Here is a 24,667-nt window from a genome sequence, read left to right on the forward strand (position 1 = left end):
GATCGCAGGCCCGAACCTGCACAGAATATTAAAACCCGCGCGAAAACGGAAACCTACTCGCACCTCCCATGGCGCACCTCTGCTGGATTTCCCTTGGCACCCCCCACAGACTTCTCACACCGAACATAGGCATCAAGTCAAGGACACCAAGGTAGGAAATCATGGGCATGGATGACTCTCCTCCCACTCTGCCCCCATAATATGGCCTACGACCACACGTCATCGATTCTGCCCTCTCTCACGTAGGATATAATCCACAACCGTCATCGTAAATTTTGATTTCTAACAGTAGTCGAGTCCCTGCTCTTTCCTGCCTTGAGGAGTAACGCTCAAACCGAACAGCTAAACAATATACAACTTGGCATTAATGCAGCTCACCTGCTCTTAATGCGAGCACCCTTCTTTTCGTGAAGCTGCACGTGTGGCAGGAATGGTATACCGGCCTGGTGAACACATGGGCATCCAATATTTCCATAAATTAAGGCCCCATAAAACAGGCCATGCCAATGAAGAAAACGGCCAGACTAACCATATTTTTCATCTAGAGCTCTGGCCAATTTCCAACGTGTGAACTAATTGCCAAGCACAACATTCTGGCAGATAGAACAGGCTGCGCCGGGAATGAATGGCCTGTTACAGGCACCTTTGTTGTGCAGCCTCTCCACTCAACTACTCACGCTGTCCCACCCATCCACTTGGCCCAAGTTGTTTTTGTGTGTAGTTGGTCATGCCTCAGTGCATTTTGTAGAGGGGTAGATCATTTTGTGTTAAGCCACCACAAGCACGAGAATACAGACATTGAGGGGAAAGGTGCCTGTGAAGACCTGGCACTGGCCTGCAAACCACAGATTTGCGAGCACCAAAAGCTGCTGGTCCCCCTTAATCTAAGCGAAAAAGAGACCAAGGCTAGTTGGCCATCGGTGTGTGCGGACCACACCGATGGCTAACTAGCCTTCGTATCTCTTTTTCACATTATATATATATATATATATATATATATATATATATATATATATATATATATATATATATATATATATATATTCCGACACGGTGGCACTCTTAGTGGGCTGCACCGCACGCACATTCCTGAAAGAAGCACGACTGCCATAGAGATTAACAATTAGAATCAAGAAAAGTGGTGCCCACTCACCTGCCTCGACAGACTTTCCCCCTTAATCTAATGTCCTGCAAGGAGTTCACTTGGTTTCACGTTTGGTAGCGAGACTGAACACTCGTGCTGTATTCGGTAGAAGGCAATCTGCAGGCTCTCATCTCTGCATACTTGCAGAGAACATAAGAACAACATCAGTTAATGGAGTCTCAGCAGGTTATTAAACACACTGATATATTTATAGTCAGTGGGCAGGAGTGGTTGGGAGCGGAGCTCCTATTTTTTTGTTTTAAAAAAAGTGTTACTGTTTCTATACTTTTTTTTTTTTTAAAAGAGACCGTTCCAGAATGGGTTCGTTTTAAAATAAAAGTGTAGTAAGAAGTTGCAACTTTCACTTCAGTGCCCTGGACTTTAAATTCTCTTAAATAGCAGGTGTGATTGGGGGTTTGGATTGCGCATGGCGATGGGGCAGGCCAGCAGGGAACATACTTCCCACTATTTCTTTGAAGTACACTTCGAACCACTGTTTATAGTTATATATTCCACAACTACACTTTAACAAAATGACAAAGAATTTGAACTCGGAAGATCATACTTAAAATTAAAAAATCCTCCATTGTGAAAATAGGTTTTCAGTAAACCAGTGGCGATTGGTAATTTCTTCCCATTAGTACTCTGGGCAACTTTAAACCCTAGGATAATCTATAGCCGATTGTGAAACTGAAAACCTTTGTGGCACGTCAGGTACAATTCTGCTTATTCCGACAGGGAGCCAGCATTGTGGTGGCACCAGGATGGTGGCACCAGGATGGCTGCACAGGGCGAGCATGCTGTCGCCGGGCTATGGTTCTATACTGTAATACCATTAACTGAAAAGCTGAGCATTCACTGAAGTAGCCCAAGAGCCTACGGAGGGGCTTCAATAATATAGTCAAGGAGTACAAAACAATATCCAAAAAAGAATACCTACATGCTGATGCATTACAGTACCCTTAGTCTTGCTCTGTATGCACAGCTATTTGGGAATGACTTGCGCGGGAGGCAGGCTGGCATGAAAGAAGTGGGCCCTCCAGTACCATGTCCCATGAGTGCTTGCATGCACGATCCAAAAAAAGTATCTCACCAACTGTCACATTTTCCATAGGTTTTCCCGAAATACCAGAAAAGTTCAAATACACAGTACATGTGCAAGATGATGACCGGGTGGGTGTTTTGAAGGAGGGAGAGACTATGGCGCTGATTGACAGAAGCGGTTTACAATGGCACAATCCCATTGGAAAACACTGAATCAGGCCCTAAGAGTTGCAGAATGGTCACAAGGGTAATTTTTACTTCTATTCCTACAACCGAAAGGCACTGGTAGGGGGTTGTCCAAGTTCAAACGAATTATTTGCACAGAACATTCTGGACAAAAAGGTGCATCACTTCTTGATAAGCATTCAAGTAGTAAGGCTTGCTGAAAGCATGTATGCATGCGGACTGGCTGTTATATGCAATGCCTTAAGTGGGATTGGAAATCGGGGTGGGGGGCATAGTTAGGGGATGTGGCCTAAGGACTAAATTATTGTTCTCTAAACGACAGTGAGGAGAACACGGATCTGGTACCATGTCAATACCAATACCTGGTGGTGCAGCTGGTTGAGCAAAACGGATTCTGTGACATGACCGCTCTGGTGCGTTCCTAAGATGTGCTTGTACCCATGGTCTGGTACCAGGTCCATGCACAGGGCCTTAACCACTGAAATAAGTTGTCGTGCTTTAACAGTACTCCTAGGTCTGGAGGATTTTCTGCCTGATAAACAGCAGGACACGCCTTGTTGCTGAATCTGTGGCAACACCCTATCGGGTGGAAATAGGTCATGTCGCAAAGGGAGCTTCTCCTACTGCAGCAGTTTGTCACTAGTCATTTCCCATCTTAGGACTACAAGGTATTTTATACATCTCAGAACTGCTACACCAAGCAGCACTTTCGGCTCATACAAGCTGCATCACAAAATAAATGCAGCGCCAGTCCTCCATGAAGAACACAGGAACACAAAATGATGCCACACACTTAAAGCCTAATACACAGCCACTGTTGAGTATCGTAGTTTTTACCAAACTGAACATCCTCTCTGGAACTCGAGCTCAAATCTGTCATACATTCTAGCTCCAAAGGGAGGCCGTGGGCATCCAGCGGGACCGTGGTATCACAGGGATTTATTTATTTTATTTATTTAATATTTATATTGCGCCGGTAGCTCGCGAGCCTCGGGGCGCAGAAACAAGGACACGAGAACGGACGGAACAGATAGTGATTAGACAGAGCAGACGGGACAGTCACATAGAATTAAGCTAACTGAGGCATATGCCGTGATGGCCGTTTATTTGAAGATATGGGTTTTTCCTGTTTGCGAAAATGCGAGTAGTTGGTTTCCAGTCTAAGGTGGTCTGGTAGGGATGAGGGGTGAGCAATAACACCCTTTGATCATATAAATGACAGCTATTGACATTATGAGTAGCTTCTGGGCTATGCTTCAGTGCAAGATGACACTGATCCACTGAATAAACCTCACTTCTTGGCACCGTGGAACACTGCACATAACCGAGAGGGAAGCTACTGTGGTGAGTGTAGATGGGGAGTTTCCCAAATAAAGACGGTCAAGTTTCTTGATTCATAGTGGAATTGGGAAAAGAACAAAGAACGCTATGAATATCTGAAATGAACTTGAAAAGAAGGGAGGGTGGATACAGAACACCATGGTACATGATAAGGCAAAGCTTGTGCTTGCATTCCTTGCAGTAGTGGTGGACACTGGCACATGAACAATAAGATGGATGGAAATCCTTGAGCCAACACTACAAAGAGGAATTTCTAGTGGTTGCGAAGTGCTCACTCAAAGGTTCGAACCATCAGTTTTTGCTTACATAATTGAGTCTCCTTAAGTTGGATTGGGTACACGCTAGCATGGTCCCTGGCTTGATGTACCTGGAATCAAGTTCCATCCCAGTGATGAGTTCTAAAATGGCAGCAACCAGAAACATTGCTAGGGGGAGTGAGGGAGCAACACCCCTGGGTCTTTTGGTTGCAGCCCAAGCTAGAACATCAGGGACTACAACCAAAAGGCTAGCCAGCTCCGAGTCCTGACAGTCCCGACATTAGCGTAAACCCGAATCTTTTCCAGACCTAGCAACACCCCTGGCAGCAACATATCTGAGGTTGCATGCCTTTCTGTGCAGAGTGAACATATCCTATCAATTCTGACTGAAAATGCCTCTGGTGGTAAGATCAAGATTGATCTGCATTTTCTGATGGCAAGGACTATGAAAACACACACAAAAAATAAGCATTGGAATGCTATCTAGTTGAATTTTTAAATGTTCACAGTGCACAACATACGGGCCAAGTGCGGCCCGGCATATTGGTGTTTCCGGCCCGCCTTGGTCTTGCACTTTCCTAATGTTTGGCAGTAATGGCCACAATCCATTAGGAACATCTTTGTTTGCCTTGCTAGGCCGGGCAAACAGACTCTCCATTGGTTCAGTGCATGCACTACGTGGCTCTTACGAGGCACGTAGTGCATGCTCTGCACCAATGGCGGGCCAGCACTGCGGCTGGCGTGGCAAAAGGCTTGCTGATGGAAGGCATTTCAGCATTGCCACACTAGACGTAGTCCAAGTTGAGAAGAGGCCTGCCCAAAATGCATCTCGCCAGCCAGCCATCCATCCATCTAGCCTGCCTTCAAGCTCCCTCGTCCTGCAGCTCATGCACATGCTCCCTAGATAACTGCATTCTTATTGGGTACAGGGGGACATTGCATTTTGTTGGGGTGTGAGGATGCATGGGGATGACTTTGTTGGGTTGTGGGAGTCATGGGGCATAGAGTTTGTTTGGGTGTGGGGGGGTCATGGCGCATAGCGTTTGGTTGGGGGTGGAGGGTCATGGGGAATCTGTGTGCTTGGAGACTATTGCTGCACACACAGCCCTCATCCCATTTCTCCACGAAACATCACAGTGAATGCACTCGCATCTGGTAAGGGATGCTGTATTTTGCTCGTGTTTTGCTGAATTCACTCCCACAGAGGCCCACTGTCCTTTTCCCTCTCCTGCTTTCCTAAATACTGAAAACCATTGTTAAAGACCAAAAGCACATCCCAGGTCTACGTCCTTCAACCAAGAGCAGTACCATGAGATGGTTTCTAATCTTTTGTATGATGCAGTAAGCTATAAAAAATGTTGAGATACAGTCAGTTACAGCTTTGGCATATGAGGAGTGGCTCACGCAAGATGAGTTTGAATTTTTGAACACCTCAGATGGGTGTATTCCAGCATTTTACGCAATACCCAAGATTCACAAGGATGCAAATAATCCACTAGGGCGCCCTATTGTTGCGGGATGTGGCTCGGTTTTAGAGCCAATATGTAAATACATTGACAAATTCCTAGAGCCCCTCAGTCAGAAAACCAACACGTATTTACGTGATAGTGATAGTTCTTTAGTGATACAATTGGTTGAAGTGAGACCCTTTGACAATAATGAGGACATTTTGGTCACTTTAGACATAAGGGCTCTGTACACGAGTATCCCGCAGGAGGAGGCAATTCAATGTATTCGGGAAATATGAATTACTGTAGCACCACCCTGTGACATTTCGGCAGAATTCATCTTGGGGATTCTCACGATTACCCTGGAAAATTATTATTTTAAATATAAAGATCAATTTTGTCTACAGACCCAGGGCACCGCAATGGGCGTGGCTTTTGCACCCAGTCTTTCCATATTATATATGGCAATGTTGGAACATCCTTTTGTGCTTACAGATACTAATCCGCTCCTGGGCCACATACAGCTGTGGTGTCGTTATATTGACGACATTTTTATGATTTGGCAAGGTTCGGCAGATACCCTTCAGGAATTCTTTCTATTGCTTAATTTGCATAATATGCAGATTACATTTACGATCAATACCAGCATAAAATTAATACATTTATTGGATTTGAGCATCTGCGTTAGAAATGGAACTATTGAGTGCTCTCTATTTAGAAAGCCTACGGACAGGAACGCACTACTCCATTTCTCCAGTTTCCATCCAAGGAGAGTTGAGGAGAATCTTCTGTATAGCCAATTTCTTAGGTTGCGATAACCTTAAAGAACGTCTGGTAGCAAGAGGGTACCCGCTAAACTGGTCTCAAATACAGCTAAAAGAGCCAAATATAGACATAGGGATACCCTCTTAATTCCGAAAGAACTCAGCAAAGACGAAAAGTTGGTCTGTGTATTGCTGTATACTACACACACCTATGCGGTTAAGAAGGGGATTAAGACTTTTTGGCCACTTGTAAAATTGGAGCTAACAGATGAACCCCTGCCATTGTTTGCACTTACTAGGCAGAAACATCTCAGGGATCTGTTTGTACATTCAAAGCCACAGATCTCCAAGAACAGGACTACTGGATGGGATCTTCGCCCACTGGTAGGGCACTCCTCTGTGGAGGGTGTTCGGTCTGTAGGTATAGCAAAAAATAAAAGAGTTCGAAGTGAGAGGCAGAAAGTGGAGTATTCGAGCTCACATCAACTGTAAGACATCAAATGCCATCTATTGTGTAGAATGCCCATGTGGCCTAAAATATGTAGGTCAAACATCTAGACCTGTTCACACAAGAATTGTTGAACACAGGTCTCGTATTAGGTGCAAGAACATCAATGCATCAATGGTATCCCACTATATGGAATATGGCCAGACATTTGAGGATGTGACTTGGTGGATTTTAGAAGCCCTTCCTAAGAATGCATGCACATCTCGCAATCTGAATATTTCAGAAGCGCGGTGGATGCATTGCTTGGATACCAGAGAAAAGGGCTTCAATGAAAGTAACCCACAACATTGGTAATTTCAAACATCAAGCATCTGCTTGTAGGACATCTAGCTCATTCTGCTCTATCCTGATAATTAAATAGAAAAGTGGTCTTTTGGGTTTAGGTTTCCTCTAGCCTTCCCTCTTTTCAAGAATGAGTAACTGTACCCCAATATATCTTCACCTCTGATCCCAAGAAATGGGAATGTACAGATGAGGAGTGACAGAATTTGGAGTATGACATCAACAGAATATCTTGACGGTACACTTATGGGGCTAATATGCCATTTACAAAAGCTATTCACAATTTGGAGTCAGCATGGCCATACAGAGAATATGGCCAATAGGCTCTATTTGTGCCCTATGGCATAATAAAATGCACCTAGTGGTGTGCGCCCTGTGGGGCGCCCATGAGTTGCTACAGGTGATTTTACCCACCAACTGATGCTGTATGGGTATTTCGCTACCTGTTAAGCAAGAACTATAAGACCCGATTAGATCTAGGCGATCATGGCTAATGTAGAAAAGCATGTTGCCAGTGAGGAGGTAGTCCCATTTTCATTTCTATTAATTCCATCGATGCAGACTCACGCGATCGTGCTGCTGTATTCAAATACGGCACAACGACATTGAGTTCGGTCTTAGTATCTCCCAACGTAGATGATTGGGAAGGAAGGTTCTGCGGCACCTTTCAGGCAAGGGGACATTGAGTTGCCTTTGCCCGAAGTGTTTATACGACTACAGTGATCTATGAGTGGTGTACATTTGAGATGGGCAAGAGTTCATGTGAATGGATCTAGGTTAACAGAAGGGGCTAGCGTTGCTGCGTTTTGGCTCCTGCATGAAGGACTAATGTGTCGGTCTCGCCGCACGTGCTGGTGTGCTGTCAGTGGAGAGACAGAGTGGAATAGGTTGCTAATAGGAGACGATCAGTTGAATTTGTGTCCGGGTATGTCAATTTGGGCCTTCCATATTTTGTGAGGCCCATGCGTGACACCAGTATAAGTGTCTCCATCATAGAATATGAATCGCTGCATAACTAATGTCTGAAGATAGTTATTCACAGCAAGCACGCATCAATGGAGGATAAAACAAACTGTTTCCTTTCAGTTCTGGGAACATGACCTGGAACTCCATGTATTTATCTGTGACTGTGCTGCCTCAACTCTGGTTTGGCCCATATTAATGGATATATCGAATGGGACGTTACATATATATATATATATATATATATATATATATATATATATATATATATTATTTCCAGTTGAATTGGGATTCTTGGTCTCTGAATAAATAAAAGATGAGACCCATGGAGTTGACACTTATGAAGCAGTAATTTCTTTTGAGTGCCTCCACTGCGAGTGCATAGTAAGTTTATTTCAACTACTAGTTTCCTGGACAATTTTGGCTGGGGGCGCCTCTGGGCCCTTTGGGTGTTATGCACAGTCTTGCTGGCCTTCACGCTCTGCTACAGGAAACCGCTTGGAGGTTTGTCCTTTTCTTCTTTTTTGATGACTTGCTTTCTTTGATATGGTTAGGAAATTAATGTAGACACATTGGTGGCTGGTCTCACCTTAGGTGATGGCACACTCTACGATAGAAGTATGTCATTTTAACTCTGAATTCAAATAAAAGGATAGGAAATTTAAGTGTTTTTGTTTTTTACTCCTCCTTTTCTTTTCTCTCATCCGTATACTCTTTTAGTCTTTTAGATATGGATTTTAATGGTTGTTTGTTTACATGGTAGTAAAAATGTATCGTATCACATCCACAGAGCTCTATTTCCCTTTGGGTCCTGATGAAGGCAGTGTTATTCATCTCCTGCTGAGACGTCCTTTCTGCAATACCGTGTCATCATGTTCTTCAGCACGGGCTAATATCGATATTGAGGACGTAGACCTGGGATGTGCTTTAGTCTTTAACAATAGTGTTTAGTATTTAGGTTATGTGGCACTGTAAAAATCGAGGATGTCTGGGATTTACTAGACAGATAAGGCCAGTAAGATAGTACTTGACTGTGCTCTTTTAAATTGAATCTACCCACTGTGTCGCTCAAGTATGTGCCTATTAATTCGATATGTATGTGCCTATTAATTTGATACTTTCACTTTATCAGATTGGGGATTTGTCCTCCTCTGTTCGCATATTTTGCTTACAAATTTGGAAAAAGTGATATGATTGTGAACAATTTATTGCTCAATGCGAAATATATGATATGCAACATAGGTATTAAGGGTAAATGTATGCATTTTCTCATTTTTTAATCCGTTTATACATGCTTTGTTTTATCTGTAAAAATGACAAACAGGTTTAATCAACATTTTTATGGTTGAAGTTGTAGGACCTATGGCCTACGTAATAAATTACTAATAATTATGTGTAAACAACAACACTTGTGTGTGCTGTTTTTTGAGGCAAATTAGAAGCCTGTTGAATATGGCCTGGTTATGCTAAAACTAGGCTATTGAATCATTTTGCTAAGTGGTTCATTCGGGGGACACCCCTGTGCATGTTAGCTTTATTACTCATTTGTCCCCTGGATGCCTATTGAGTGTTTATCCCTTACGTGTAACAACCTCATCAAAACACATGGCCTCACCTGCTATAACTACGCAGATGACACTCAAACTATCTATAAAATCAACGCAAGCGCTGAACAAAACCCAACCCTCACCAACTGACGCACTGAACTAAACTAAGGGATGAGCACCAACAGCCTTCAACTCAACCCGGATGAAATTGAAACAATGATCGCACCCAACGACCAGCTGAACAACAATCACATTCCATGGCCCACCAATCTAAGAAACCTGCCAGAACCATCCAAAGTGGTCAAACACCTTGGAATTCTAATGGATAACTAAGACTAGAACCACAAGTCAACGCAGTAATTAAGAAAGGCTTCTTCCACCTACATACGATCAAACATATGATCAAGAAGATGCTTCCTTACCTCTCTTTCACACACAGAACACTCACCATCATCTCCCTCATCACGTCAAGAATAGATTACCTCAACAGCATCTACCATGGAATGTCAGAATACCTCATGAGGTAGCAACAACAAATTTAGAACGTAGCAGCAAGACTACTCCTTAGACTCACTAGGTAAGAGCACATCACCCCAGGCTACCAGTCAGAAAACAAATCTTCAAAACGCTGTGTAGCACACACAGCGATCCACAGCCAATTAATTCAGGAGATATCCCCTCTTATAGCCAACTCTAACACTAAGATCCAGCAACATCTGCCTCGCTACGCAAAACATATTTCGAGGGGGAATCAGCATTCTCCCGCATAGCGGGGAAACTATGGAACTCGCTCCCAAAGGAAATACAAACAGAAGAAGCTATTAAAAACATGGCTCTTTAACACACCAAGCTGAAGAAATCACCAGAGAGAAACCTCACCACTGCAACGCAAGAAAACTGGACCACCCAAAGAAATACCAGACGCTAAACTGAAAGGAACAAAATAAGCCGACGGGTTAACCCAACACAAAAACAACTCGGACAACCCTGACTAACCCTGCTACTAACACTCTGCATACCTACCACCCAACGCAGACCTTCACCACAAAACACCCAAACTACAGGCACTCTACCAACTCTCCACAACATCCCATACGGACAGGAAACACCTGCATACAACCACACACAATGCCTATCAACTAAAACCATACAAGCACACAGTGACTGTTTTCCGAGCTGAAGCTACCATCAGTACATCAACGCTCTCTTACTCTTGTCCTTCATAACCCTCCTACTAACCACCCTAGCCATCTTCCTTTTCAGATCCGCCGGAGCACCTGGAGACCATGAGAAATGGAAGCGGCACAAGTCACAATAACATAGCTTTTGATTGGGGGTGTGGTTCATGGGGTATAGCGTTTGGTTGGGGATGAGGGGCAATAGGGAGCCCCAGGGCCATGTCATTGGTGGGGTGTGAGTAGGGAGGGACCGAATTATGCTGTTGGAGGTGTAAGGGAAGCATGGTATCACAAATAGACAGTAACACAAGAGTTGCACGCGTCCAAAACCTTTATCGTTAGATTCAAGGGGAATGGAAAAACTCCTATCTGGCCCAATAACTAAGATGGGAGTAATCTCGACCATTGAATAATAAAGAAAGAGTCCTAGTCAGTCTTAGTCAAAAGATAAAACCCTATAGTTATTTAGTCTCGGGAGGATAGCTCAGGGGCAACATGCTCGCCTTGAAAGCAAGACGACACGGAGCAACACAAGTTCGATCCCCCGGGTCGCGCTTAGAAACCTCTGGATATTAAGCGCGTTATAAATAACCTATTATATACTAACAAAAACCAAATGCCTGCCCTCACTCTAATGTTCCTTCGTCAGGCTTTCTAAAGCCTGCCTTTTAAACGTGGAGAAAATAACGAAAAAGCTAATATAATTTGTTTTGGAGAGGATGGTGGTGTTCCTGCCGTTCCACCCTCCCCCACATTTATTACTATTCCTGACTCCTCCAAACCCTTATCTGCCGTTCCCAACCCCCCCAAAAATGTAATACATTTTTCGTTATTTTATCCACATTTAAAAGGCAGGTGTTAGAAAGCCTGGCGATGAAAGGACGTCATACCCTCTAATACAAACTAATGTGGCATAGGGCTATGTATCTAAAAAAAGGAAGAAAAAAAATTCTGTGGTGAAGCTAAATGTCAAAAATGCAATATAAATCAGTATTAATTCTCGTCCCCACGTTGTATAGCGCAGGGTTAGATGGAACACATGGATGAACACACTTCGGCTTGCGAACACAATTAGGCGGCTTGGTCTGCCCTTCAGAACCTTCTTGGCCATTCAATTTCAATTCTGTGTCACAAGTTCACTATATGTTCCCCTCAATCGTGCTCAAACCTTTTCTCCTTGGTGGGGGTCCCTTCCCCAAGATTTCTTCACATGCCATACTATAGGTTCCCCTCAGTCGGGCTCAAACCTCCTTTTGCATTTTAATTTCGCTTTCGAAACTGGAAGGATTTTCGCTCTCACCTCCACATGACCACTTCAACCCACCTTCCTTTACTTCCACTTTACATATTTTCCTTCAGTTCCAATGTCTTTTGGAAAATGCACTTGTTACGTATACATGCTTTTCAAACGTGTCTCCCTCAGTCAGGCTCGCACCCACCTTTTACTTTCAGACACGGTTCTCCCTCAGTCGGGCTTGGACCCTGCTTTTATTTTACTTTCACACAAGTTCCAACAGTTTGTGAGTTTTTCACTTAACGCTCATCATCGCTCGCTTCCTGCTGCCTCTACAGCTTTAAAACATTTCACAAAGACTTTCAATTGGGCAATCTCACGTCGCCGGACAAGTCTGCTACTTTGTATTTCGTATTCACAGTTCTTAACAATGGATTCACTTTCTCCCGCAGTTTATCTGTGCTCGCGTAACCTCCATCCCTCGGATACAGTCGCACAATTTAAACACAGACCAGGCTTTCTTTGCTTCCCTCAACTCACTGATGGCGGTAAGGTGCTGTCAGTTTTTCATGCCTTTCATGTTACCACTGCGCTTCTGCGTTTGCCCAACTTTGCTGTTCACTCGGAATGGTAGCTAGTAATCTTGCAGCACTCCGAAGACTCTTTCTCCCTTCCAGCTGGGCTGTCGTGCACAATCCTCACAGCCTTTCGGAAATAACGATCTCTCACGGGGGGAGGTTGGTGGGGGAATCTCTGGCTTCCTGCCCCTTCGGTTAACCCCTCGGCTTGTGACTCTCCTTTGCCTGGTTCGCCATAGCCCTGGAGGGACTGCTCCTTCTCGTGCACCACCTTGCTCAAAGGTTCATCTAAAAAAAAATGTCTTTGGACTTCAAGTCCCACAATGTAAGGTTTGTATTTCGCTCCCATTTCGCCAGCTCCCCTGAAACAGCATTCCAGCGGTTTTGGGAGCTGCAATGTTGTAAATGGGATGTTTCCGGAGGTCTGAGTCTTACCACCTGCCCCACAAAAGCCCGGGCTTTCCGATCAGGCCAGGGGGTGGAGCTCTGGATTGGGCACTGCCAGGCAAACCCAGCTGCCCCTGGTTTGGCTCCCTGGAGTCAGAGCTCCCTCGCCATACTGCACCCTCCCCTGTACTCACAGGCTCAGTAATTCGGCAGTCGTCTTTGCTCCTGATCTTCCAGTGTTCCTCCAGCTCTGGTTCTTCACTCCTGGACTCTGTGCTTCCTCCAGCACCCCAACTCGCTCAAAGTGTGGTTGTTTTCACCTTTTCTACTGGCTGGGGGAGTTAACAAGAATCAGGTGAGAGTAGTTGCACAGCCATGCCGGACTATGCCTGTACTTGTTAACGGGACAAGATGGAGATTGGCCATAGGAATTCATGGACATTGATTCATATGCATAGTCTTCATAGCTCCAGTCTGCATCTTTCTCGTCCAGTGGTTTTGGGAAAAACAGTGGGGAGGAACTATGGGAGGAGTTGTATTCCTTAGTGGCGATAGGAAAAGGAGGACAAATATCAGGCGAAGGGGAACGATCTTGTTGTAAAATATGGGGTGATGTGATTGTTCTTCTTTTCCTGGTTCTCCTACGCCTCCCTTTGGTTTTGGTACTTGTTGGAATTGGGAAGGGGGCAACGGGACAAGACTTCCAATAATATAAAGGTGGAGGACAGGTCCGGCGGGGGCGTCTCGAAAAGGGGGGGGGGGACTAACATGTCTCTCCCGAAGGTGTTTCTCCCGCAATCCCCAAGGAACCTTTGGCTGAAAAAATCTCAATGAAAAGTATGGGAGGGTGGGTTAGAGCATATAAGCGGTAGGGGTGGTGGGAGGATAGAGAATAAATAAAGTGGAAGGAGGTTTCTCTGGGGTAACACCCCAAATAAAAATAAATTTGATGTGTTTTCAGGGAAATCATTTTGGAGAAAAACTGAGCAAAAATCCGGGGATGAATGAACATAGAACCGACCCTCCCCTGGCCACATGAACTAAGTATCCCCAGGGTCTACGAGTGAAAACAACCTCAGGGTTCTCACAGAGAGGATTGGGGGTGGGGGGACCAGGTCTATGCTGTTTGGTGGGAAAGAATAGGGGGAGTCACAAGTGCTATGCTGTTTTGCGGGGGCAATAGTATGAACTGTACCATGCCATTGATGGGGGAATAGAGGTGGACCAGGGCATTGCTGTTTGGCAGGACAATATGCAGTTTGGAGAGGTCTCAAGGGACACAGGATATAGAAATAAAGACAAGCACACCTCAAAATACGTATTCTTTTTCCTGGTGTTTACTTACATTTGGGGTAAAAAAAAAAGCCTCCAGCCACGCCCGACAACCCTCCCTCCGTCTGCCCGCCTTTACTTTTCAGACCACTATAGGCAGCATGTAAGGTACATTCGGCCCTCTGGCAAAATAAGTTGCGCACACTGTACTACACCAAGCAATTCATCACATTATGGTTTTACAATGGTACTAAGAGTGCTAGTGACGTACCTGGCGCAGGTCCTATGCATGCAACAATACCGTCATGCAGCTCTCTGAGCATGCAAAAGGGCCAATCAAACGCTGGAAAATGCAGTCAATTTTTCTCATACACGTGAACAGAGGCTATGCGCATGCCATTTAAGTTGCCATGGAGGCCACTAATCGGTCAGTGCTGATCTGGTAGGAACACAACTTGGTAGCGGGGGAATGGGAACAGGTGTAGGTGTGTTTCCAGCCTACAATCAGTCACCCTAGGTAGAACCATTCCTGAGATGTGGGAGAGTTTATGGCTATATGCATTCCCCCAAGAGCAGTAGTTTAGAATTGTATCAGTAAAGAGTCCATGGGTCCAAGTTTGCAGTCATATGTACAAGGTTATCCATTTGTTTTGATGTGCTAAAAGTCCTTTTTAAGTAAAGATTGCATCCATTTCTGTAAGCTACTGATTTTATTGTTGCATTTTTATTTAAATGACAAATGCCCTCCAAGAAATATGTCTTTTGTACTTCCCCGGTCCGCACAGGCACCCACACGATGGGTAGGGTCTGTACTGCAAAGCATTTCAGCATTACAATAGGCTGGTGGAAGGAGCTTAGCAATATCGCTGAAAATAGAAACAGCCTGAAGCAGACCACCCCTATACGACAAATCCAGCGAATTCCTCCCTTCTCTGCAAGGGAGAGCCCCCCCTTTGAGACTAGGGAGGTGAGCCTGCTATGAAACCCCCTTCCTAAGGGACAGGGCAAGCGGGATCCCACTGGGGGTGACCTCCCCTAAGGGGATAAGGAATCCTCAAATAAAGATTTCACTACTCCCTTTGCTCAAAATAATCACAGCATTCATTGGTTACATAGGGGAAATATAAGGAAGCATGGACTGTAGGAAAAAGTCACAGCCGGAGAGCGAGAAACGCCAGCCTACACAACTGCATAGCAGAGAGAGTCCCCTCCCTCACAGGAAGGCAACATCATGGTGGGCGGGACACCGTAGGCGGTTGAGGAACGCTACAGCTAGCAGGCTTACTGCCAACATTTCGAGAAAAAAAAGGTTGAATGCACGTTTACTGTGCATTCGACCTGTTCTAAAAAATAATCGAAACCCATAATACCCAATAAGGGCAGAGGAGGTTCCAGGGGTGTCCACCCTCTTATAGTTCGGTACCATTGTGCTACTGGGTTTTCAGGGTGTCCACCCGCATACATTAAATGGCCAGCAGAGGAACAAAATAAAAATCCCCAAAACGTGAATTACAAAATGCAAAGAAGTGGGCGTCGTCATTTTGTAATAAGAGTTTTTGGGATTCGATTTTATAATGTAGAATCCAGCTAGCAGGGAGTCAAACCCAGAAAGACACGTCCCGCTGTACACATGCAGAAAAGAGCCCAGCAAGGAGCAGTTGTGTGGCGAACCGCGGCGCTTCCAGAGCGAGAAGAAGAGACGAGAAGAGCACAGCCGCTTAGACCGAAACCAGGTTGGCATCATGGAACCGCAACAGGCCGAGATACTAAAGCCCCAGAGGAGCTCCCAAGCTGGAGGAGACCTAAGCAAATCCATACCCGACATGGATGGAGGGCGGTGAGGCCACAACAGAGGGTTAAAGAGTTCAATATCTCACGAGGGGATGAAGCACTTGATATTGGAGGGGCTGGCGGAGCCATAAGCCTATGAGGGGATGAGAATACAAGTACCTCAGCCAGAGTTGAAATACTTGATACAAGAAGGCCTGGGAGAGCCATAATTATGCAAGGGGCTGAGACTACAAACACCCCACCCGGGGATGAAGCAGTTGCCACATGAAGGGCTGCGAGAGCCTAATATCCCAGGAAGAGGTGAAAAACATGAAGATTTGCAAAAGACACGCGCTCACAAGGGGCTGAGCCATCACATAACCAACCTGGCAGAGCCAGCCTTAGGGCCAGGTCGGCGGGGTGGGGCTGGGGGGAGGGGAGGCTTTTCCAGGGCGACCAAGATGTGGTGTAGTGGGAGAAGGCACGGCAGGTGGGCTGTTGCGTTTAAATGCGCCCCTCCTCAGCGCGCGCTTTTAATAACAAAAGGCGCCATTAGCACCCCACCAGCCAGCTCGGGGGAGTCTTTCAAGAGCTCCCCCGAGCTGGCGTAGTGGCAGAAGGCGTTGTAGGCTCCTCATTGTTAGTCAATGCACCCGCAACAGCGGAGCGCCTTTAAGAATAGGGTGCTGATGCACCCTATTCATAGCATTACCGCCGGATCGAGGAGGTTTAAAAAATAAAAATATATATATATTTTTTTTTAATTAAAAGTGGCACATCCTGGCCCTGTCCCGCCCCCTGTTGTCCAGGGGCGCACGCCAATTCGGCCAGGGCGCTGCTGCCCCCAAGGCCAGCACTGCCACATGGAGGTACAGATGGGAATATCAGTCAGACTGGGAAAGCCACAAGCCCCGACCTGGCTAGGAATCTGAACATCCTATGAATGGTTGCAGAGCTGATAGGCACAACTGATAAATATTTGTCATTTTTGCTTTCAACTTTAAAGACTGGTACTGACCCAGAACAGACATTGGAAAATTCATGATTGGGGATCTGAAAACCAGCCACTCCATATACACTTCAAGGGGGAAACCACCCGTGTTAGACTTGTAACTTATGTTATGTTTATTTGTACAGTGGTAGGAAAGATATGAAGCTAGATCGGTTTTTTACTCCGACAGTTTTGTTTGTATGACATTCTGTCGAGCACCCATTTGGGGTGTCCCTATTCTAAAAAACAACACAGTTCAGAGGAGGTCTTATTTTATTTTGAATAAAGAAGCATTCTAACATGTCACTTGGTCGGTCTGCTTTCTCTGACCTGCAGCACCATGCAGTGACGAGATGTCAAACAAGAATTTGCAAAGGTAAAGTTTGTGGTTTTATGCAGGCATGGAATATAGACATTTGCCATAAACATACTACCTGGCCATAAGATGGCAATGTCTGAAAAATGGGGTGAATGGCATTTGAAGTGTGCAAATGATGTCAGTGACTGGCAAATGCCTATCTAATACCTATAAACAAACCTAACGTGTTAACTTTGCCAATGCTTGCTTTAAAGGGACTACATTGCAAGAACACACACACTACTTGTAAATCAAGTGGATGAAAGCACACTGAGTTCAGGCGTTTTCATTACATCCGGATCTCATTTACAGCTGCAATTACAACATGCACTCTCAGAAGACTGCTTAGAAATAATACTGACAGGCCCTATACAACACACCGCTTGATGTTACTGCGTGATAGAGTGACATCAAAGAGATTCGAGGTGTGTGTATTTTAGGTTTGGAGGGGTAGGTAGCGGGTGAAACAGCCATAGGGATTAGCACGGGCAGTCAAAATGTGGGTAAAAAAATAAATAAAAAATAAAAAAAGCAATGCCCACAGTTTCTGTCCCCCTCCACCCATCCCATTTACCCCCTGTTCATTTATTTATTGTTATACAGTTAAAAATAAAACTTAACATCCTATCCGTACTCCAAGGAAATAGTTTAGGCCTACAGGTGGCTCTCTGGCACTAAAAGGTTTGGGTTTTGTGGAAGGGAAAGATCGTGTAGGCTGGGGTGGGGGGAGGGGGAGGAGGGGGGGGTACAATCTTACCGAGCTTTGATCAGCCATGCAGTTTTTTTCCCCATTCATTTAGATGGAAGCCATGATATTGGCCTCTTTATCTACCTCCGGGAGCTAAGAGAGCTCATTTCTAAGTAACAAACAGTGACTCAGCAGCATGACCCATATATGGGTCACCAGGGCACGGCATGACCTACATCTCAAACACCATCTTTTAAGTAAGAGGTGAGGCGAATCTCTGTCTCCCCTGCCTGGCACGGGAATACACGGAACACGTCTGCCGAGAAGGGCCGGGCACAGGAGCGCATCAGAAAGTAGTTGGAATACAGTGGCAGACGCGACAATACATAAAGGCGAGTTTTAGCCGCCCCGGGTACTGCTGCATATAGCACACACATTGCCAAGGGTGGAGGGGTTGTGTTACAGCGACACTAACTCTGCAACACAAGCCACAATAGCGGGATCCCGAAATAGGCCCAGGTACCCCGCATTTTGGCCGACTCCTCCAACCTTTCTGGGAGTATGGGCTAATCCAGCTGTCTAAAAGATCTTGCTTTAGCGCCCATCCCGACCGCACTGCTGCATGTGGACTGTCACCCTGGAAGGCAACGATGAAAGACCCAGCAAGTTCCAAAATGTGATCCCAAGTCTGACGCCCAATTCTGTGCGGAGCGTTGCAACGAATGGGGCTGTGCACACAAATAGGAGGCATAACAAGTACGCTGGCATTATATAAATCACCTTCAACGCGTCCGGAGGAAGGGGGCTTAGTTGATCACTGCAGGTCAAGAAGATGGACCATGTTACTCCAGCACTAAAATCTCTGCAGCCCAGTAGGGGCATAATAGAACAATGAGCAAAAAAGCCAGACCAATCGCGCACAACCCTACAGCGCTGAGGGACCCCGAGCTACAACGATGGGCATAGTCATCCTGGAGAATCGAGGGACCCCGAGCTACAACGACGGGCATAGTCATCCTGGCAAGTCAAAGGAAAGACTGCGTATGGGGTAGGATGATTAACCACTTAGGCCCAAGACGTGGAGTGGCCTCCTGCAGGTAAACCACGTTCAGCACTTTAAAAAGTAATTCAAGGCTTGGCTACTGCGGGAAGCATTCCGTCTCGAACCACAACTGATCCCCTAATGCCATTCACCACTCGCACTGACCTATTTATAACGATCAGTCAGCAACCCAACTCCAACAACAATCAGTGTAAAAAGGTAGTGGAACTAGGACTCCGTGCCCCGCCCCTTCAATCCCTCTCCAACCCCTTCCTTCCCGGCCCTCCTCACTGACCACATACTCAACCATCATACCTTTCTTTTCTCCAGTCCATACTCAAGACGGAGGAGAACACAACACAATGAAATGCATTTAAATAATCCCACATTGCCCCCCACAGCATGCAGCGTTAAGCAGCCTCCCTCGTCCAATCACCCAGTGCCTAATTTTTGAGGGCGTTTGCCAAGCCGCAGCGCCAGCACTTATTTCTGAGCACCGGAACCTATGGTCTCAGACTCAGTTTGATTATAATGTTTTGTCAAATGTGTTAACAGTCAGTCACACAACTGTGCACTTGCCATGTGTTTCTGCAACTTGGGTCAGTTTGCTGTTTTTGAACTGCATGATGCAGTATTAGTTACACATTTTCCTAAATAATGATTTGTAAGGGGACAATGCTGGGTGCTCATGCTGGCAATGCCGGCACACTGTTCCAGTCAGCCTGCATGACATTTGTGCAACTCTGCCACGGTAATAAATCAGAAGGGTGGTCACCAGCCAGCAGCACCATTTCAGGGACAATGCCAGGGTTAGGCTATTGCCGAAGGAGTCCCTGTCCTGATTGCCAACCCATTTAAGATAATCTTACTGCAGCGTTTAACAGAAGTTCATCGGTTTAGTAATGATTTTGCCTGTACTTGTTCATCAATTTACCATAGGAGGAAAGCATGTTTGCTCTGTGGATAGATCTCAACATGTTCCATTTGACACGTATAAATCCAGAGCAAATTGTAGCGATGACTGTTTAAAGAAGCATTTAAACAATGGTCTCATATTAAAATATATATATACACACAAGTTGTGTTGATTGGATATTTCGAAATCGGACATCTGCCATAGACCGTGCCTCCATCACCCCCAATAAGGCTGTGGGAGTTGCAGCTTTAACCGCACATATGTTGCCCATGTGGGGGGGGAGGCCCTGGGTAGTGGCAACAGTGGGCAGGAGCTCCTATCACTGGCATGCTATAAATAATTTGGGGCCTGGCACCGTTTTGGTTTTTGCAAATTAAGCACTGCAATCACCCACCAATCTTCCCCTCTTAACGGACATGCATAGGGCTATACACCCCTGCCCATTATCTGTACAGAAACTAAGTCTTCAGCAATCCATGATTAACTACAGAAGACACAGATCAGTGCTTAGTGGGGCCAGGGACGTCACTTAGGGGTCGCCAGAGGTCGCAAGAGCGTCCGCTGCCGATTGGCCAGCGACCCCAGACAATCTCTTGCAACCTCTGGCGTGCATCCAATCAGACGAGGGGGCGTGGCCACACCTATCTTGCTGTGCTGTACAGAAACTAAGTCTTCAGCAATCCATGATTAACTACAGAAGACACAGATCAGTGCTTAGTGGGGCCAGGGACATCACTTAGGGGTCGCCAGAGGTCGCAAGAGCGTCCGCTGCCGATTGGCCAGCGACCCCAGTCAATCTCTTGCGACCTCTGGCGTCCATCCAATCATACGAGGGGGCGTGGCCACAGCTATCTTGCTGTGCTGCGTGCTTGCCAGTTTTCCATTTTGCACGTGGTTTCTGTTTGTTTTGCATGATGCAAGACATGCGCGGTGCGCCTCCTGAGCTCCAGGTCCTCCAGCAAGGCTTAGGCCCGGTGAGTACACAGTGAGACTTGAATGTAGGGGGCGGGTTTCGTGCGTGGGGGTTGCTGCGGCGTGTGTGTGGTCAGTGTTACTGATGGTGCCCAGCTCTCTCCTACGACCGTGGGGCGCCACAGGCCCAGGCTGAGGTTGGGTCGTCGGGTGTGTGGGAATACACATTTTAAAAAAACTACGTAGTTCTGGTCGCAAAGACTCAAAGGCTCCACGAAATGATTAAACTAAGAATTCTCCTGTTTACAGACAGAGGCACAGGCTGTGCAATTTACAACTTCTGGGCTTCGGGGCACAACTTCAGTCAGGTGATCATCAATTGGGTCATGGCACGTTGCCGTATGCGGTTATCAGACTGTTTTAGAGAAGTTCACATGTAGTACGGACAGACCGGCAATGCCTGTAAGCTTAGCATTTCCCCCACAATAGTTGCGGGCCGGGCGGGCAAGCTGTTCTTGCTCGAGAAGAAGGTAGCTGAAAGAAATGCACATGGTCCAGGCCATTAACGGCCGGTATTGCAGGAGGGGCACGGTATAACCGTGTAGCAGGCATTTCTGAAAAGCGCAGCATGTTGTGGGTTATTGTAGGTGAAATAAGATGTATTTGTGACATGTAATGAGCTGGTTGCTGTTGGGGCCACATGGCCGAAGGGGCCTGACCTCATCTTATTGTGGAAGCTAAGCAGGGTTGGGTCTGGCTGGCCTGGTTAGTGCTTGGATGGTAAATTGAATGCAACGTGCTGAGTTATTGCCGTACAAGCCGTGGGTTTATGGATGTGGGTGTTAGAAGTGAGGAGCAAAGAGAAATGCGTAGTGGTATTATATCGCTTTCTGTGTTATTGTATAAATAATGAAACAGCAGATACATAGCGCCAATGAGTGGCAAAGTGCTTTGCAGTGTTCATTTTAAAGTAACCAGATTACCCTGTAGTTTATTGTATATGTTCATGCAGGGGACAAAAGTGAAAATGGCTTGAAAGTTGCATTGCACCCTTGATTGTGACAGCATGAGGGAACAGCATGCTTGCACATCAAGCTGCTTGTTGGTAACAGTTCTAGCATCTGAGGATTGCAGATGTTCGATGCTGGGTTCAGGCGAACTTTTAGGAGCAGCTTTAAAAGGGTCGGGAGCCCCGCTCCTTTAAAAGCTGCTCCTAAAAGTTCGCCTGAACCCAACAACAATTTGACAAAGGGGAGGTAATTGTTGTGCCCCGGGGTAATTAGAAACACTATTTTAACAGGAGTTGGGGGAGCGCTCGTTGCTGTGATCACTTATTGTAAGAGGCTTTCTGGTAAGATTGCTCAGCATGATGAGCGCACGTGGTTGTGAGCTGACAAGGTTGGGCACAAGACCTGCTTGAATGGATGTCCTCTTAGGCAGGCACTGACTTAGGTGCACGGAACCCTTAGCAATGGGAGCGGAGCGTCCGTTTACATTAAATAAAGAAATAATAATACACATTTTTAAAAACGATGGAATTCTGGTCTCAAAGGCTCCACGAAATGATTTAATCTAAGAATGCTCCAGTTTACAGACAGAGGCACAGGCTGTGCAATTTAGAACTTGTGGGCTTCGGGGCACAACTTCAGTCAGGTTATAAAGGTGCTGGTAGAGTCAGCAATTGGCCCATGGCACGTTGCTGGTATCAGACCATTTTGAGAAGTTTACATGTCGTACGGACAGACCGGCAATGTCTGTAAGCGTAGCATTTCCGGCACAATATTGTGATATTTGTATAGCGCCCACTGCCATGTATGGCTTCAACGCACGGTCGGGAATTCGACTGCAGCGCCACTGTGCTGCCGCAGGCCCTGGGCCATTGGCAGAGGCTTAACGGAAGGAGGGAAGTCTAAATCCGTATTGTACGAAGTGTGTAGGTACTTGAGCGAGCGAGGACAGAAAGCAGGTTTTTCCAGGTGCGAAAAGGACATAACGGGTTAATGTGAGACAGATGTGTCTAGGAGCTCAAGCGAACCTTGGTGGTTATTTTAAAGCTAAACACACATTCAGGGCATGGGGACTGGGTTATGGTGGACTATCTTCGAGTATAGGATACTTTGAAACTGTTGGCTGGTCTACATGAGGGACGTACACCGTCAGTGTTTGGGTTCAGAGATTAAGGTTTCCAAACTGTTGTTATGCTGAGCTCCCCCACTTTTCAGTAAAATAGTGTTGGTGAGCTGCCCCAAATTGCTCTATGTAGTCCCCCCACCCCTCTGATACCCTGTGTTCTCCCTTCAGAATTTCATGTGTTTCTTACCCCCTTCAGGCTTCTGGCTGTTTGTGCAGGAGTAATGAAGTCCATGCAACAACTCCAAACAGTACAACACAACACTGTCGAATCAGAAGAAAATGGGGTAAGTGCCAAAATCATTAAAGACTGTGGATGCCTTTGACTAGAAGAATACATGTTCTCTATTGAAATATTCTCCCTCTCCCCTTTTATCCTGGCTTCCCCCTATCCCCATACCTGCCTATCTGCCCCTGTCCCGAATGTGATTTCGCTCTGTAGTCCTATTGAAATAACAGGGCGGATCCACATAAAGAGGGGATTTGGGTTCATATACTTCCCATGGCAACATGGACCTTAACACACTGCTACATATGATGATCCATTCTTGTACGAAATGTCACTATACAGTGATATCGTAACCAAATTTTTCTTAGTGTACCGAGGGATAATGCTTTATGATGTCACTTCCTGTGATGTCACGCGGGGGTGTGGTCAAATGACATCACTTCCTGTTATGGCACTCTTGGGGGCGTGGTGTTGTGATGTCACTTCTGCTACCCCTGGCATTTTGGTGAAATGACGTTCCCGAGTGGGGCTTTGTGGCAGCTCGGCATGTCCCAGGCAGTCTATACAAATGAACAAGGACAACCCAGATCCTTCAAGATAGCGCAGCATGGTGCGAAAATGGAGTGTTACCAACACGGCCCAGGTTTAAAACCCCGTAGGGGATTTGTTACAAAATAAAGGTGGACTTCGCTGCAATCGTGGAACAGTGCTCCTGATCACAAAGTAAGGGAACGAGGACGGATTTCCCCAAAAAATAAGGGAGCGTCATACCCCTTTAGTTCCTGCTCACTGGCCACTACAAATGTGATTATGAACTCAAAACGTTGACCTCCCCCCATACAGACGACTGAAATCTATCTTAGATGTAAACTAAAATGAATACTTGTTCAATTATGTGTTCCCTGCAACTGGAATGCAGCCTTGGCCCAATGCAAAAGGAAGGGTTGCTGCCTCTGCTAGCACCCATCCCTACCCCTGGATCCTGCCCATCCCTCCTGCTACCCAGCTCCTTTGCCCACCATTGCACTTCGAAGCAATTTTCTCTGCAATTAGAGCGTCACAAAATACCAATAAATAAAATAAGAAAGCTGCCATTTCAAAAATAATGGAAATCGAGCTTGGATTATACATCCGAATAAGCAGAGCTGAGAAATAATAGGCCATTTTCTCTGGTCTGCCCCACCCAGTGACACCAAATAACTTGCAAACGTGAAGGATGTCAGAGCGGCACATGTCAGATGGAGAGTGGCTCACCAGTCACCTGCTGCAGATACCACACCCACGCTGGGGCCGGAGCCACCGTGGCCAGAATCCAGGGCAAGGGATGAGCAGTCTCGCAAGTGCTCAATTGGCCAGCCCTCAGCCTGAAGGTTACCAGGGACACGCAGGTTTATGCAAGGTGCCTGGGAATTTGGCGCCACAAGAGCTTGAGGTCATCATAAGCTTAGGCCTTAGAGACTGTCGGTCTAAGCGCACAAGGAACCGATCCCTCCACGGT

General features: G+C 46.0%; 1 protein-coding gene across 12 annotated transcripts in view; it reads right to left on the bottom strand.

Moving 5' to 3' along the window:
* Positions 1-24,667, bottom strand: part of GNG7 (G protein subunit gamma 7) — a 796,319-nt gene that overhangs the window by 410,286 nt on the left and 361,366 nt on the right. The window contains exon 1 of one of the 12 annotated variants that reach the window (XM_069646624.1): positions 6,481-6,557. The exons of the other annotated variants lie outside the window; for them this stretch is intronic. The gene's annotated coding sequence lies outside the window, so the exon portion shown is untranslated. Of the gene's footprint in view, positions 1-6,480; positions 6,558-24,667 lie in introns of those variants that run through there. 12 annotated transcript variants of the gene reach the window in all.

Source organism: Ambystoma mexicanum, chromosome 1p (genome assembly GCF_040938575.1).
Source record: "Ambystoma mexicanum isolate Mex_15411 chromosome 1p, UKY_AmexF1_1, whole genome shotgun sequence".
Lineage (NCBI taxonomy): Eukaryota > Metazoa > Chordata > Amphibia > Caudata > Ambystomatidae > Ambystoma > Ambystoma mexicanum.